This window comes from Sminthopsis crassicaudata, chromosome 1, assembly GCF_048593235.1.
Source record: "Sminthopsis crassicaudata isolate SCR6 chromosome 1, ASM4859323v1, whole genome shotgun sequence".
Lineage (NCBI taxonomy): Eukaryota > Metazoa > Chordata > Mammalia > Dasyuromorphia > Dasyuridae > Sminthopsis > Sminthopsis crassicaudata.
In genome coordinates this window covers 656846625-656864631 of record NC_133617.1, presented here as the reverse complement: position 1 = coordinate 656864631, position 18007 = coordinate 656846625, and positions in this window count along the sequence as shown.

Sequence of the window (18007 nt, the reverse complement as noted above, 5' to 3'; positions counted from 1 at the left end):
TATATATTAAAATAATTTAGGAATTTATTTTTAAAATGTGAGGATATGTCATGTGGATTGAAACCATTCTTACTTAGATTTTAAGTGTGTGTGTGTGTGTATATATATATAAATCTATCTATCTATCTATCTATCTATCTATCTATGTTTAATTTGATAATTGTATTTAACATATTGGGTCTATTTTGCATTTAATTTTATATACTTGAAAATATCATTTTCAAAAAGATCCAGATGTTTTTACAAGAAAAGTAATGCGTTATATAACAAAAAGTTCATCTATCTCTATTCTCTATGAATTCATAATAATTTCATAATTTTTAACTTAGAACAAATTTGCAACCTATTTGTTTGTATATCTCTATGATGAAAGATAATCAAATATCAGACTCTCTATAAAATAATATTTATATTTTTAATTTACTTAGACTGTTAAGTATCTGGGCTTAATTATATTAACTAGAGGGATTTATTTTTCCTTATGAAATAGAGTTTGATAAATATAAAATTTTATTACACAATAATTTTTCCATTACTTTATATAATATTGGACACAGAAAGTGTCATAGAATCTTAGTTTCATAAAGCAGAATTTCTAACCTGGAATCAATTCCAACGAAGATCTCATCCAGCCAATTCATTTTACAGATCAGGAAACTAAGATTGAGAAGTTAAATGATTTATTCAATCTCTTTTGTTTATTATTGCAATATCCATAGGACTCAGAACAGGTCCATATACCTAAGAAACATTTAATGAATATTTGTAGAAGTGAATTGTAAAAGAAAGAAGATCATAATTAGAGTCAGATTACCTAGATTCCATTTCCAGATCTGCTGTTGAAAGTATGTAGGCTTAAATAAGTCATTTACCCTCTTGTTTACCATGGTTTTGTATTTCTTCACTGAGCATGTCTTTCATATCTTATATAATGCATTTCTATCCTCTCACCTCAATATAGCCTAAAGAAACAAAAAGCAATTTTGATGTTATAATTCTTCATTTCCTTCAATAACTTTAGTTCATTTTGAGTTTTAGTAGTCCTGAAAATATGCTTAGAGAACCTATTATGATCTTACATTCATCTTCATTTCTTACACTTTCATCCATCATCTATATACATTTTTTGAAATCTCAGTTGGTTAGTGAGTTCTCTGTGGAGTAATATCAATATCTATATAAAATTCCACAAAGGGCAAATGTGCTTTTCCCAAATACACACAAAGAACAACTGAATCTTTCTTCAAAGTTAAGCTAAAAACATAATACTATGCCACTCTTCCCAGGACAGTCACTCTTCCATAGAATTGACACTCTTCCACAGAATGGCCGCTCTTCCCAACCTGTTTTCAGGAAAGCCACTGTCCCTCTGTCCCTGTTCTGTAGAGAAGGCATGGAAGTTTCTTGCCCTAAAGGCAGACTCCAAGGATTTTAAAAATAATTAGTAAAAAAGTAAAACAAGCTCTAACTATAGATAGCTTCTATACTGAAAGGGAACAGATTTCCAACCCTGAGGAGACTAATAGCAAACAGTTTCCAGACAAAACTCCAAAGGGGGATATAACCTGATACCCATCACACATGGCTCTCCTAGAAGAAATTTTTTTTTAAATATCTTAAATAAGAGCTAGAAAAAATGGGGAAAGAAAAGGGAAGCTCTGCAAGAGAGTATGGGAAAAAATATAACACATCAAAAGAAAGATTTGAAAAAGAAAATAACTCCCTGAAATGTGAATCATAAAAGATAAAGAAGTCCCAGGAAAGTAGGATTTATGAATTGTAAAAAAGAAAATAACTCATTAAAAATTTTGTGAAATGGAAAAAAAATTCCAAAGAACAAAACAACTCATTTAAAACCTCACATATACAAAAAGAAGTTTAAAAAGTAAATGAAGAAAATAACTCATTAAAAATTATAACTGAACAAATGGAAATGAATGATTCAATGAGACATCAAGAATCAGTTAAGCAAAACAACAAAAAAAGAAAAATTAGAAAAAGTTAAATATTTACTTTGAAAAAAAAAAAAAAACAGATCTGGAAAATAGATCTAGGAGAGATAATCTAAGAATCATTGGGCTCCCTGAAAAGCATGATGAAAAAAAGAGCCTAAACACTATTGTCAGGAAATCATCAAAGAAAACTGTGCAGATGTTACAGAATCACAAGGTAAAATAGCTATTTAAAGAATTCATCAAACACCATTTGAAAGAGACCCCAAAATAAAAAGTCCTAGGAATATTGTGGCTAAATTTCAGAACTATCATCCTAAGGGAAAAAAATTCAAATGTTAGGAGCCACAATAAGGATGATTTAGGATCTAGCAGCTTCCACATTAAAGGATTGAAGGATGTGGAAACTGATATTCCAAAAGGCAAAGGAACTTGAAATGCAGCCAAGAATAAACTACCCAGCTAAGCTAAGCATTTTCTTCCAGAAAGAAGATGAACATTCACTGAAACAGGTGAATTCTATTTATTTTTAATGGAAAAAAAAAACTAAACTAAACTAAAATTTGACTTCCAAATATAAGACTCAAGAGAAACATAAAAAGATTAAAAAAAAAAAAAGTTTTTGAGAACTGTATTTTCATTACGGGCATTCAACTTTTCTAAGTACATTAATCATAGATTCTAGAGGATTTCCCCCATAAGGGATGTATAAATACCTAAAAAAATTTAAGGAAGATTGAAAAAACATGTAAATAAAAACTCTTGAGGAAAGAGCAGAAAGAAAAATGAATAGCTTAGAAAAGATAAACCCTATCAATGTGAAAGACTTCCAGGACATTAGGAAAGACCAAAGAGAAATAAATAACCAGATGGAACATCAAGATATATTAGAGCAAAATTTTTAAAAAGAGATAAATAAAAATAGAAGCAACTTTAAAATGTCAGCTATAAAAATAATATAAAAATTCTAGGAATAATGCTATTGAGGAAGTGTACACACAGAGAATATAGATTGACACCCAGGCACACAATTGCACACATACCTTTAAAAAATTGTTTTATTCGTTTTCTTCCCCTTCACCTCCTCCTTCCCAAGAAGGCTACACTTAGGCATGGACACACACACACACACACACACACACACACACACACACACACACACACACACACTCACCTATACACATATGTAGACAGGCACCTAAAACAATATTAATAGGGCTGAAATATACAGTAGAGTTTTCTCTAGATTGAATCATTAAGTTTGCCTTTGTCTAAGATCAAAGATTACTAGCCAGACTTTTTGTTCTAATGAATTTTACTCTTGATCCTTGTTGTAATGTTTGTGTATATATCTTATTTCTTATCCCTGCTAAATCTTCTGTTTTAATTCTAGTGATTTTCTTGCCTTGCTATTACTTAATCTACCTCCACCCATGGATCAAGAGATCTTCTCCCCTCTTATCTAAGGTTGAGATAGGGTTTTATGCAAAGATACATGAAAAAAGACCCTTTACCTTACTTAACTTATTTATGTTTATTTCTCATTCATGCAGCTTGTTTTTCTTTTTTCTTTTTCTTTTTCTTTCTTTTTTTTTTTTTTTTTTTCTTATCTATACAGCTAGGAGTAACAGAAGATAGAATTCCATGTCTTGTTCCTGAGTTTAAATTTGGCCTTGGATACTTACTATTTGTATGGCCCTTGACAAATCACTTAATTCTGGTTGTCTGTTTTCTCATTTGTAAATAGAGGTGAAGAAGAAAATGGCAAATCACACTTGTCTTTACCAAGAAATCCCCAAAAGGAATCACAAAGAGCCAGATTCAACAACAACAACAACAACAAAAAAAAAAATTGTCTATTTTTCTGACCATTATGTACATTGACTGTGTTAAGATTTTAGCTGTCTTATTTTAGAAAGACTTTTTTTTTTCTTCACCCCTTTAACTTTTTTTTTTCCTCACTGTTATTAGAAGCTAAAAATATCGTGGCCCTTTAAAATGAATAAAGAAGAGCAGAGTAAGCATTTCTCCCTAAGAATACATCCTTTGATCTCCTTCATCCTCCACTTGTCTTAATGATCAGATAAGAAAAGGAGATTCTTTTTCCTTCACCATCAGACTGATAAAGACTGCCTGTATGATTCTCATATTAATTAAGTCTTTTCCCCTTAGTGGCTTCCTCAAGCAGCCTGATGGATTCTACAACACTGTCATGAGAGAAAGGTGACAGATACAGGTTACTAATTGACTAGGGAAGTTTGCATACGATTTTGAAATTTTATAATTCTATCAAAAATGTACTATCACATAAGTCTGCTTCTGTCAAGGATAACTTTCATATCCTTCAGTTCCTTTATGAAAAAGCTTCTTTATAAAATTTGTTGTTGATCTACTGGCCAACAATTCATAATGCTTTATCTAATTAAATTAATCATACAAGATTCAGATAGTTCAATCCATTTAATTCAGCATTTTTCAAACTCCAATTGTGTATAAAATCCTTTGACCAGATATAGGATTAAAAGAAAAAAAAAGAAAAAGAAAAAAACAAGAACCAATTTCTAAGTTCAAGGAGCTTGTTTATGCCATCCAGGAAGTGATAATGACATATACCTTTTTGAAAGAAGCAGGAGATTTAATAAGATAGAAGTGAAGATAGAATGCATTTTAGACACAGGGAAGTACTTGTAAAAAGTCACAGAAGCAGATTATAAAATGATATATTCAAGGATTAGCTGATAGGTCCATTTAATAGGAAGGAAGAGTGCATGAAGAAGGATAATAAGATTAGACAGTAATGTGAACTCCAGATTATAGCGTTTTATATTTTATACTAGGAGCAATGAATAGCCATTAAAAATGTTTTGTTTTGTTTTTTTTTTTTGGATGAGAAGAATGTTGATTTCATCAACTCTGTTTTAGTTTTGATTTAGCTAGTGCATGGAGAATGGATTAGTTATGGGAGAGGCTAGAGGCAGAGAACTAATTAAGAAGCTATTTTAATAGTGCAGGAGAGAAATGAGAAGACTGATTTAGGAATAAAGCTTTTTAAGTAGAAGTGGACAGATAGAAACTCTTTGGCAACACAATCCCACAAAGGACCAATCATAGATGAAAAGAGTCTATTGAACCATATAGCAGATTATTCATGTTTTGCTTTCAAAAGGTGCTCATTGGTGCATGCTTTCCCCAAATGGTACATGATGCAGATGACTTTTATTGCCAGATGTTTTTGCTAAGACAGCTGGCCAACTCTTTTTCTCTAGGCTTGTTTTCTTTTCCAAACTGGCATAGATGATGAGAATTCTATGGAATAATAAGGAAGCAAACAACTACAAAATCAAGTAGTTTGGTAGAATAAAGAATGAGAATGGTAAGAATTGATTGTCCAATAAAATTTGAGAGTAGATAGTGATTTTAAACTATCTCAACAAATTCTCAAGTCTTATGACCTTTTAAGAGATAGCATAATCCCACACAATTTGGGAGATTTTTTCAAAGTCTCTGTTCATTTGAATATACGTGCTTACATCTAAATAATACTTCACAGTTTAAAAAACACTTTTTGGGAACAAACAGTACAAGGTAGATACTACATTTAACATTATATGCTTTAAAAAGAGAAATAAAAGAGATAAAGAGACAGAGTTGTTGAAAAGGGCTGAAAGTCTTGAGTCAATGTACTGAGGTTCAGACAAGGGAGCACTTGAGGCTAATTACTGATTAGACAATACTCTATAGGAATATGCTTGGAAAATGGCCCTTCCCACTATCCTGTGCTGGCCCAATCATTTGGTGTATACAGAGAATTGTGGGAGGGACTAGGAGGTGGAGTGAGACAGCCAGACTCACTCTGGTTGGGAAAGGAAGAGGTGAGATCATGGAGATCCTGTGTCCATCCCCATCACTTCTACTGCTAAAGACCAAGAATAAAGACTTTTGTTCATCTTGACTCCAGCTGTTTCTCAGGTATCCAGGTTTCTAATGTGGTCCTCACAGGTTATTGGTCAATATCATATAGCTGACATTGCAGAACTGGATATTGAAGCCATCTCTCCTAACTTCATCTTTGTCACTCTTTCCAATACAGGTTAATATATGCTATGGAACTACTCTTCAATCTCATACTTGTGCTGTAAGGACAGGTTCTGAGATGCAACTGCATTTGTCCTCTCAGAGTTCTAAGGGTAGTTTTGGGGGGATTGAGAGGACTTTCTTTCTTTACATTTATTTATTTATTTAAAGCTTAAATATGAAACAGAAAAAGAAAGAATCACCATGTGCACAGCAGAACACGAGGGAATTCAAATTATAAAGCAAAATTTTCTATTTCAAGAAAGTCTGTGTAATGAATACTACATGTTGTCTTCAAAGTTGTGCATTTTTTCTTTGCTTTCTCATAAGTTTTCTTTTGTCCTCTGCTGTGTACTTTTTACTTTATTATTTTTGTTCCTTTTCCTTTCCCCGTCCCCCAAAAAGGTTGCAATTAAGCATGGCTTTATTTACATGTACATATGCATATATACAAGTTAAATTTGCATATAAACACCCATATATATATATATGTATATATATATATATATATATATATTGTATATACATAGACATAATATATATGTATATCTATAATCATATACATCTAATACATATACATTTATATAAATGGAAGACTAAACTATACTTATTTGTTCTCTGTTTTTCTGAAACTAGATATCTTCCTTCATCAGTCTGAGTCTTTCTATATTTTTCTTTACTAACTCATCATTTCCCAACTATAGCAATACTTCAACCTTATCATGTCTAGATATGTTAAAGTTTAAATAATATTGATTTATATGGCTGACATATAGTGTAGTATCCCTAATTCTTTTGAATAAATCTCTTTTAGCTTTAGCTTTGTCTGAGATTATGATGATACCCTTGCTTTTTCTTAACCTAATAAATTCTGCTTCAGATCTTTATAATTATGTTTGTGTGTGTGCTTTTTCCTATTTCTCCTGATTTCTCTGCTTCACTCCTACTCACTTGCCCTCTTTGCCCTCCTATTATTTAGCCAACACTTTCTTCAAGGATCCTTTCTTTATTCTCTCTCCCCATCTTGTCCTCTTTTCCTCTTATTTCTATCTGAATTTTGAAGACTTTTATAGTCTTACAAATATATATATATATATATATATATATATATATATATATATATATATATATATATATATATATATATATATATATATATATATATATATGAGGCTTACTTTTTAATATATTGACTCAGAATCCCTTACATGTGTGATCCATCACCTACTTCTCCCTCCATTATCAGTTTAAATCAATTAATTATCTAGATATAATCAACTTTTAGAAATATATATTTTATTACAGTGGTATATATATATATTGAGCCGTACTTGGGGTACATCCTCACACAAGTAAAAATTAATAAGGCTTCCAGGGGAGAGCAGCTTGATTTTAGAACACTTATGGCAAAAAAAAAAAATGCATAGCCTGTGGATGCTCAAAGTATTTTCTTTGTATGGTACTCATAACATTCCCTTTTAACATGATATAGCTTCTCTGCCAATGTCCATGTAAAGTCTTACAGTCATTTTCCCCCAGTTTGTCAGGTTTGCCTCTGGCTCCTAAAGGAGACACTATCAACTCCTGAGTTTTTTTTTTTTTTTTTTTTTTTTTTTTTTTTTTTTTTTTAATGATATTGATGGAATAACTCCCTCCCAGTAAAAACTTTTGAAACATGAGTTTCCTTGGAGAAAACTTCCTTTTAGGAAACGGAGGTTGAAGCTGGGGATTATTTTCTTCTCTTCCAATCCCATATTAGTGATTCCTTATCAGAGACTTGAGTGGAATATTTCTCTCACCTGTTGCCATTCATTCATTCAACAAACAAACAAACAAATAAACAAACAAACAAAAAAACAACAGGGAATTGTTAAAGACCATCCCCAAGTACACTGTAAGTGGCAGGTCAAACCTCTGAGAACCTCCACAGCTGTGAACATCTGAAGGAGTTGCAAAGCAGTCTTTACTGAAACAGGTGTTGCTTGTGGACTGGGAAAATAAATTGGAGGCAGAGGGAAGAGGAGACGTCAGACAATGCAATAGCCTCTTAGTGGGGAGGTCAGAGAATAGCAACTGCCTCTTAGTCTCCTTGAATAATCATCATCATCTCACAAAAAGAGAAGAAAAGGTCTATCAGAGGTAAAGCAAAGATACATATTGTGTTCCCAACAGTTAAGTTTTGAAAAGTGAATTGGTGATTTATTCCCTCCATCAATATTCATTCCTAAAATAGCATGCTGCCTAATAGGTTCTACCCTTCTCTTTTTATTGGCAGAAACTCTGATTATTCACTCTTATTTTTTCCCAGACAAATACAGCTACAAACTTATCTCTCAATATGTTACTCAGGGATATCTAAATCCTTATAGGAAACATATGAGTCTCAGGGCAGAAACAGACTTAATCTCAGTTATAATTTCAATGAATTATGTATTTATTATGCACTTTCTGTGAGCAACATACAATCTAGGTATTGGTTAATTCTTTTTTCTTCAAGGTTTGGTTAGGTTATTTTGTGGAGTCAAATCTACTAAATACCATTGGAGTTATATTTCTTCCCAGCTCAGAGAGAGAAAATTAACATGGGGTAAGAATTGGAGAGTACTGTTTTCTAATAGGATTTTTAAAGGATCACTCTCTCTCTAGAAGAAGAGTCCTACATCAAGGAACTTGGGACATGGTTGTGAAAACATCACGCGGTGTTGGTGGTGACAGGGAATTCTTTCTCAAAGTCTTAGGAGACTGAAGTCAGAGTTAAAAGCACACTATTGGTGGGCAGAGCCTAGATGGCAGAGAGGACATGGACTTCTTTCTTTCTTAGCTCTCCTACTACCCTTACATTAATTATAAAATTCAATCTCTGAAACAATGCTGGACTAGAAGAATCCATGAATATTGGGAGTATAGCAAATTACTAGCAGAAGAAAATTTCAAAGATCTCTAGAAAATATCTGTTTTGACTGGGCACAGGAGGAGGCCAGCTCAGACAGGGAAGCAGAACCTGGAGGCTATCACCTGCTGAGCAGAAGGGGGTGGGGTGCAGTCTTCACAGGGTGGAGAATTTGTGGGGAGGACTCTACCACAGTGTTGGCTACTCTGCTTTGTTTGCAAAACAGTAAATCAGAACGGAAGTTATATAAATGTAAAAGTTAGAGTGTACCCCAAAATGCCACAATCTCCCAGGACCTGAACACACTCAACCAGCACCAGCGTTAACTCAATACAATCACAGTGCAGCCACTCTTCATAGCACAGCCATTCTTCCCAGCCTGTTTCCAGGACAGCCACTGCCCATTCCTATTTAGTTTACAGAGAAACATTTCTCAGCTCATTGAAAAGTACTAAGTGAAAAGTGAAAAGGGAAGGCTTAGGCTAATAGAAGGGAATTCAGAAATAGTAGGGGATAGTTAAAAGAAAGGGGGAGGGTCTCTAAGGGGAGAGACTCTAAGGGGAAGGGATTATAAAGGGAGAGAGCTGCTTGAAAAAAGTGGTGGCCATAAGTTAAATACTGGAGAAGAGGATAAAGGGAACAGAAAGAGAAAAGTATAATCTGGGTATAATAAGATGGCAGAAAGCACAGAATTAGTAGTTTTAACCTTAAATGTGAATGGGGTGAACTCTTCCATAAAGCAGAGAAGGATAGCAGACTGGATCAAAAGCCAGAACCCTACAATATAGTGTTTGCAGGAAACACATTTAAAGCAGGGTGATACATACAGAATAAAAGTAAAAGGCTAGAGCAGAATCCATTATGCTTCAGGTGAAGTAAAAAAAAAAAAAAAAAAAAAAAAAAAAAAGCAAGGGTAGCCATCCTTACCTCAGATCAAGCAAAAGCAAAAATTGGTCCAATTAAAAGAAATAAGGAAGGAAGCTATATCTTGCTAAAGGGTAGCATAGATGATGAAGCAACATCAATATTAAACATATGTGTACCAAGTGGTATAGCATCTAAGTTTCTAAAGAAGAAGTATGACAGCTGCTAGAAGAAATAGACAGCAAAACCATAATAATGGGAGATCTCAACCTTGCACTCTCAAAATTAGATAAGTCAAACCAAAAAATAAATAAGAAAGAAGTTAAAGACATAAATAAATTACTAGAAAAGTTAGGTATTATAGACCTTTGGAGAAAACTTAGTGGAAACAGAAAGGAGTACACTTTCTTCTTGGAAGTTCATGGAACCTATACAAAAATTGACCATATATTAGGACATAAAGATCTCAAAGTCAAATGCAGACAGGCAGAAATAGCAAATTCATTATTTTTAGATCATGATCCAATAAAATCTACATTAAATAAAAAGCCAGGAGAAATTTTACTAAAAATAATTGGAAACAAAATAATCTCATCCTGAAAAATGAATGCGTGAAACAAGCTAATTATAGACACAATTGATAGTATCATCCAAGGGAATGACAATAATGACATAAGATACCAAAATTTGTGAGATACAGCCAAAATGATATTAAGGAGAAATGTTATATGTCTAGAGGCCTACTTATATAAAATAAAGAGAAGATCAATGAATTGGGCTTGTAACTAAAAAAGTTAGAAAAAGAACAAATTAACCCCCATAATCAAATACTAAACTTAAAATTCTAAAAATAAAAAGAGAGATTAATAAAATTGAAAGTAAAAAACACGGGGGCGGAGCCAAGATGGCAGAGAAGATACACACGACTCTGTGAACATCCTTACTCCCTCACAACCAATTAGATAAATCAGCCTCAGAAATAGCGCTGCACTGATAGAATCCACAAGGACTGGAAGCACAACTTACCAGCTGAAGAGAATCTGGAGTTTCAACAGAAAAGGTCAGTTCCCAGGGGAGGAGGAAGACAGGCCAGTGCAGACAGTGGGGTAGTGGCACACTGCGCTGATCACACTGGGAAGGGCTCTGGGATCAGAGAAGCCACTGAGATAAAGGAATCTGGCACAGGCTGTTAGCTCTTCTCTGCTTATAAAACAGCAGTTCAGAAGAGAAATCTAAACCACTTTAAAAAGCCAGATTGGATCTTCCCACAATCCTGGAGGTGACTCAGCAGATCTCGGCATTGTGGGTGTAGCCCCTAGCTTTTCACCTGTGAGTAGTTAAGAGATTGAGAAGTGGGCAGATATGGCCCAAGGAAACACACACTGCCTGGCTCAGCTGGAGGCTGTGGAAATCAGCCCCAGGAAGTCCCAGAGAAGCAGAACCTTTGAACTAGGGAACACGGTTTCTGGCAGACACTTCCAGTTTGAGCACAGGGGCTTTTCATGTCACCTACTGCTGACATCCACGCCCCACCGGGATGCATAGGCTGGACTTTGTGTCGCCTTTACTGTTCAGTTTCAAACCTCAGGGAAGCCGCTAGAACACAGGGCCCTCAAAGCACAGCAGTGCTAGTTACCTGTGAGGCACTTCCAGGTAGGGGGTGGGGAACTCTCTCCCGGAGCTCTCTCTTAGCTCAGGTACAGGGGCCGCTGCATCCATCTGTTCTGGGAGGAAGCTGGTAAAGAAATAAATAAATAATTTCCTACCCCAGGGACAGACCCCAAAAGATTTTTTAAGTATGAGTAAGAAGCCAAAAAGAACCATTGACTCATTCTACACAGAGAAAGAGCAGGTATCCAACCCCGAGGAAGTTATCAGCAGAGAGTCAGCAGATAACAACCTAAAGGGGAACGATACCTGCCCCCCATCAAATAACTCTCTCCTCGAAGAGACTATTAAAAAGCTAAGAGAGTTTGAAGAAAAATGGGGAAAGGAAAGGGAAGCTATGATAGAGAATAACAACATTCTGAAATTGGAGTTGGAAAAAATAAAGAATTCACAGGAGATGCAGGGAAACAAAATGTGTGAATTAGAAAAGGTTAAAAAATCACAGGAAAGTAGGATTTCTGAATTGGAAAAGATAAAAAAAGTCTCAAGAAAATAGAATTTCTGAATTGGAAGAAGAAAATAATTCTCAAAAAAAATTAGGGAAATGGAAAAAAAAATTCAATAGAACAAAATTATTCATTTAAAAACAAAATTGGGCATTTACAAAAAGAACTAAAAACTGTGAAAGAAGAAAATAACTCCTTAAAATTCAGGATGGAACAAATAGAAATGAATGATTCACAGAGAACCCAAGAATCAGTCAAAAAAAAAAAAAAATGAAAAGCTGGAGAATAAAGTCAAATACTTACTGGGAAAATCTATAGACCTGGAATATAGATCTAGGAGAGATAATCTACAGATAATTGGACTTCCCAAAAACTACGACCAAAAAAAGAGCCTAGATACTATTTTACAGGAAATTATCAAAGAGAACTGTCTAGAGATAATAGAAACAAAAGGGAAAGTAGATGTGGAAAGAATTCATCGAACTCTTTCTGAAATAGACCCTAAAAAAAGAACACCACGGAATATTGTGGCTAAGCTGCAGAATTACCACACAAAGGAGAAAATCCTGCAAGAAGCTAGAAAAAAACAATTTAAATACCAAGGTGCCACAATAAGGGACACTCAAGATCTGGCTGCCTCTACATTAAAAGATAGAAGGGCCTGGAACCTGATATTCCGTAAGGCAAAAGATCAAGGACTGCAACCAAGAATGAACTAACCAGCTACGTTTAGCATCTTTTTCCATGGAAGAAGATGGTCATTCAATGAAATAGAGGAATTCCATTTGTTTCTAAGAAAAAAAAAAACAGACTTAAACAAAAAATTTGATCTACATCCACAAGACTGAAGAGAAACAGAAAAAGGTACACAGAACTCTTGAGAACTGTAACTCTGTTGTGGGTATATAAAAAGTACTCATGGATAATTTGATTTTACTGATATAAAAGAAAAAAAGGGGGGTGTAATAAAGGTAAGGAGGTCTTTTCAGAAAAAGGGGAAGGAATGATACAAAGAGGGAAACTGCATCCCAGGAAGAGGCATAGAAAATACACCATATCAGAGGGAATTTAATGAGGGGGAGAATCATTGTGTGAATCTTACACTCATCAGAAGAGGCTCAAAGAGTAAATAATTGACATATTTGTTTTTCAGAGAATTCTCTCTCACCTCATTAAAAAGGGGGAGAGGAAAAGGGAAAAGGAAAAGGAGAATAAGTGAATGGACTTGGAGGGAGGGAGTAGGGATACTAAAAAAAGGGAGGGCTGCGCGTCACAAGGGGGGTCTATGAATTAAATATCAGGGAAGGGGTTCAGGGGGGTCAAGGGAAAAAGCATAATCTGGGGATAATATGATGGCAGGAAATACAGAATTAGTAATTTTAACTGTAAATGTGAATGGGATGAACTCTCCCATCAAACGAAGACAGATAGCAGATTGGATGAAAAAGCAGAACCCTACAATATGTTGTCTACAGGAAACACACTTAAAGCAGGGAGATACATACAGAGTAAAGGTAAAAGGTTGGAGCAGAGCCTATTATGCTTCAGGTAAAGCCAAAAAAGCAGGGGTAGCTATCCTTATCTCAGATCAAGCAAAAGCAGAAGTTGATTTAGTTAAAAAAGATAAGGAAGGAAACTATATCCTGCTGAAAGGTAGCATAAATAATAAAGCCATATCAATACTAAACATATATGCACCAAGTGGTATAGCATCTAACTTTCTAAAGAAAAAGTTAAGAGAATTGCAAGAAGAAATAGACAGTAAAACTATAATAGTGGGAGATCTCAACCTTGCACTCTCAGATTTAGACAAATCAAACCACAAAACAAATAAGAAAGGAATTTAAAAAGTAAATAGAACATTAGAAAAACTAGGTATGATAGACCTTTGGAGAAAATTAAATGGCGATAGAAATGAATATACTTTCTTCTCAGCAGTTCATGGATCCTATACAAAAATAGACCATATATTAGGACATAAAGATCTCAAAATTAAATGTAGGAAGGCAGAAATAATAAATGCCTTCTTCTCAGATCACAATGCAATAAAAGATACATTCAGTAAAAATTTAGGGGTAAATAGACCAAAAAGTAATTGGAAAATGAACAATCTCATCTTAAAGAATGACTGGGTGAAACAGCAAATTATAGAAACAATTAATAATTTCACCCAAGATAATGACAATGATGAGACATCATACCAAAATCTGTGGGATATAGCTAAAGCAGTAATAAGGGGAAATTTTATATCTTTAGAGGCTTATTTGAAAAAAAATAGAGAAAGAGAAGATTAACAAATTGGGCTTGCAACTTAAAAGGCTAGAAAAAGACCAAATTATAAACCCCCAACCAAAAATTAAACTTGAAATACAAAAATTAAAAGGAGAAATCAGTAATATTGAAAGGAAAAAAAAACCTATTGAATTAATAAATAAAACCAAGAGTTGGTTTTATGAAAAAGCCAATAAAATAGATAAACCTATGGTAAATTTGATCAGAAAAAAGAAACAGGAAAATCAAATTATTAGTCTTACAAATGAAAAGGGGGATCTTTCCACCAATGAAGGGGAAATTAGAGAAATAATAAGGAGTTACTTTGCCCAACTTTATGCCAATAAATTTGATAACTTAAGTGAAATGGATGACTTCCTTCAAAAATATAGGCTCCCTAGATTAACAGAGGAGGAGATAAATTGCTTAAATAGTCCCATTTCAGAAAAAGAAATAGAACAAGCTATTAATCAACTCCCCAGGAAAAAATCCCCAGTACCAGATGGATTCACATGTGAATTCTACCAAACATTTAAAGAACAATTAGCCCCAATGTTATATAAAGTATTTGAAAAAATAGGGGATGAAGGAGTCCTACCAAACTCCTTTTATGATATAGACATGGTAATGATACCTAAACCAGGTCGATTGAAAACTGAGAAAGAAAATTATAGACCAATTTCCTTAATGAATATTGATGCTAAAATACTTGCCCAATGGCCCATAAGCAGACTATGCTTTATCCAGGGAGAGATCAATTTAGAGCAAGTATCAAGTTTCATTACAGTATAGTGTGAAAGCCTATTATAGATGATCTATTTTCACAAACTCTGTACCCTGAAGTGTAATTAAATTTGTCATCATGACTATTTCCCTGACTAGTGGGTAAAGATAGTTTAATCATCTTGCATATGAATTTTTAAACAAATGCTACTAATTGATTACCTTTTACATTTTGCCTCTGGCTTCTAGATGTGCTTTTGGCTTTTTTCAGAAAGTTTTTCAAATTTTATCAAGTACATTTATGGCTGATGTGCAAATTTGATAAGAAATGAAATATGGGGATAAAGAGTTATAAGTTTTAAAATTATATTTTTCTCAAAAATTAAGAAATTATTTTTATCTATCCTTACCTATGATTAATTAGAATACATAAGCTAGACTTTTAATGTAAGATTTTTACAATAATCTTTCAAGTTAACATTGACAATCTGGACCTACAATCATTAGACAATCATGCATTGCCCTGTTTTTTCCAATAATGAAGATGGATCATTGGATACTAAGCCCAAGAGCAGCAATAATAACTGTAGTGGAACTACAGCATCATCATGGAAAAACTATTGCCTATAATTGACCAGATAGAACATTGATACATTAATATTTAACCATCCTATTTTTAGAGATATGTCTCAGGAAACTGAGAGATATCTTAGTTTCAAACATCTCACCCATTTCTTCATAACTTCTAAACAACATGAAAATCTCAAAATATGAGCTCTTCACAAAATTAACCTGAACTATGTGGTAACAGCATAAAATGCACATTATCTCCACTATCCTTATTATTAGAATTGTCTCAAAAGTGCTTTTATTGCATGACATTCTGGAAGATGAGCCAACATTAATATACTACACTTATTCAATATCAAAAAGTAATCATTCCCCCTCCTTATGAAATATATTACCAAATATTAAATAAAAGAAAAGGATTAGAGTAGAATTGTTCTATGACTATGACTATTTCCATCTGAACTCCATCAAATATAAGAAGAATATTAATCCTCCAAAATAATATTGATATTAACACTTTGAATTTGCACTGTGTATAATTGTGACATTGTAATCATAATGAGATAGGTGATATGGGAATTATTATCCTCATTTTACAGATGAATGTCTTAGAGGGATTAAGTTATTTGTCCATGAGTAAGAAGAAGTAGATGAATTTGAAATGATCATTCTTGTTTTAGTCTCAGTACTCTGTCATTTAGATCTGGGGTGAATATTAAAGGCCATCTAATTGAAATCCTTTTTTAAGGCATAGAAACAAATAAACAAATAAACTGAGGGCTGGAGATATTCAGTAACTTGACTGACAAGTGTCATTAAGATTTTTACTGACAGCTTCTGTCTATGAATCCAGTGCTCTTCTAAAATCTCTTTTCTGGATAAAATATGCCTTTTGATTCATCCCTTATTCTCTGATTTTTTTTCATTTCTATGATGAAGAAATGGACCTGTTCCTTGCCAAGGTAAACGTCTCTCTATGTATCCTCAAATTGCTCACTCTTCTTCTTGAGAACATTTTCATCTAATTGTATCCTCTCTCTTTTTGGAGATTTTTGGAATTTCTGCTGACTCCTTCCCTATTTTCCTTCAAACATCTGTAGTTCTCCCCCATTCTCAAAAAGATTTCTGTAGAAGATTTCATGTCCTTAAACTATCATCTTATATCTCTTTTTTTCAGACAAACTCCTCCGAAGACATGTATGCTCTTCATGTGCTCTCCACTCACTGTCTTCTATTTAATAATCCAGTGCCAAGTTCATGACTTAATTGAACGTACTCAATACAAAATTATTAATGTTCTTTTAAAGATTAAAGATGAATATAATTCCTTTATCTCAGATCTTATCCTTTTGGTTTCAATGAATCAATTGATATTATTAACTATCCTGTCCTCCTGCACTGACATTCCTCTGTGAGGTTTAGGGAATTGTACTGTTTTGGTTCTGTTGCTATTGTCTAACAACTTTCTCATTCCCATTTGTTGAATCATCATCCACATCCTCCTCCAAAATGTGAGTTACCCAAGTATTTTCTGAATCAAGCACCATTTTACTTCCTTTTCTCTTTTTTTTTTAATTTTATTTATAAAATTTGACAGTATATATATATGCATGAGTAATTTTTTGTAACATTATCCCTTGTATTCATTTTTCCAAATTATCCCCTCCCTCCCTCTATTCCTTCCCCTTGATGAAAGGCAATCCCATATATTTTACATGTGTTACAATATAACCTAGATACAATATATGTGTGTAAATCCAATTTTCAACATTGAAGTGTACAGCAATCTTCTGGTTCTATTCATTTCACTCAGCATCAGTTGATGTAAGTCTCTCCAAGCCTCTCTGTATTCCTCCTACTGGTCAATTCTTATGGAGCAATATTATTCCATAACCTTCATATATCATAATTTACCCAACCATTCTCCAATTGATGGACATCCATTCATCTTCTGGTTTCTAGCCACTACAAAAAGAGCTGCCGCAAACATTTTGGCACATATAGGTCCTTTTCCCCTCCTCAGTATTTCTTTGGAATATAAGCCCAATAGCAGCAATGCTGGATCAAAGGGTATGAACAGTTTGATAACTTTTTGGGCATAGTTCCAAATTGCTCTCCAGAATGGCTGTATTCTTTCAAAACTCCACCAACAATGAATTAGTGTCCCAATTTTCCCACATTCCCTCCAACATTCATCATTATTTGTTCCTGTCATCTTAGCCAATCTGACAGGTGTGTAGTGGTATCTCAGAGTTGTCTTAATTTGCATTTCTCTGATCAGTAGTGATTTGGAACACTCTTTCATATGAGTGGATATAATTTCAATTATATCATCTGAGAATTGTCTGTTCATATATTTTGACCATTTATCAATTGGAGAATGGTTTGATTTCTTATAAATTAGGGTCAGTTCTCTATATATTTTGGAAATGAGACCTTTGTCGGAACCTTTAACTGTAAAAATATTTTCCCAATTTGTTACTTCCCTTCTAATCTTGTTTGCATTAGTATTGTTTGTACAGAAACTTTTCAGTTTGATATAATCAAAA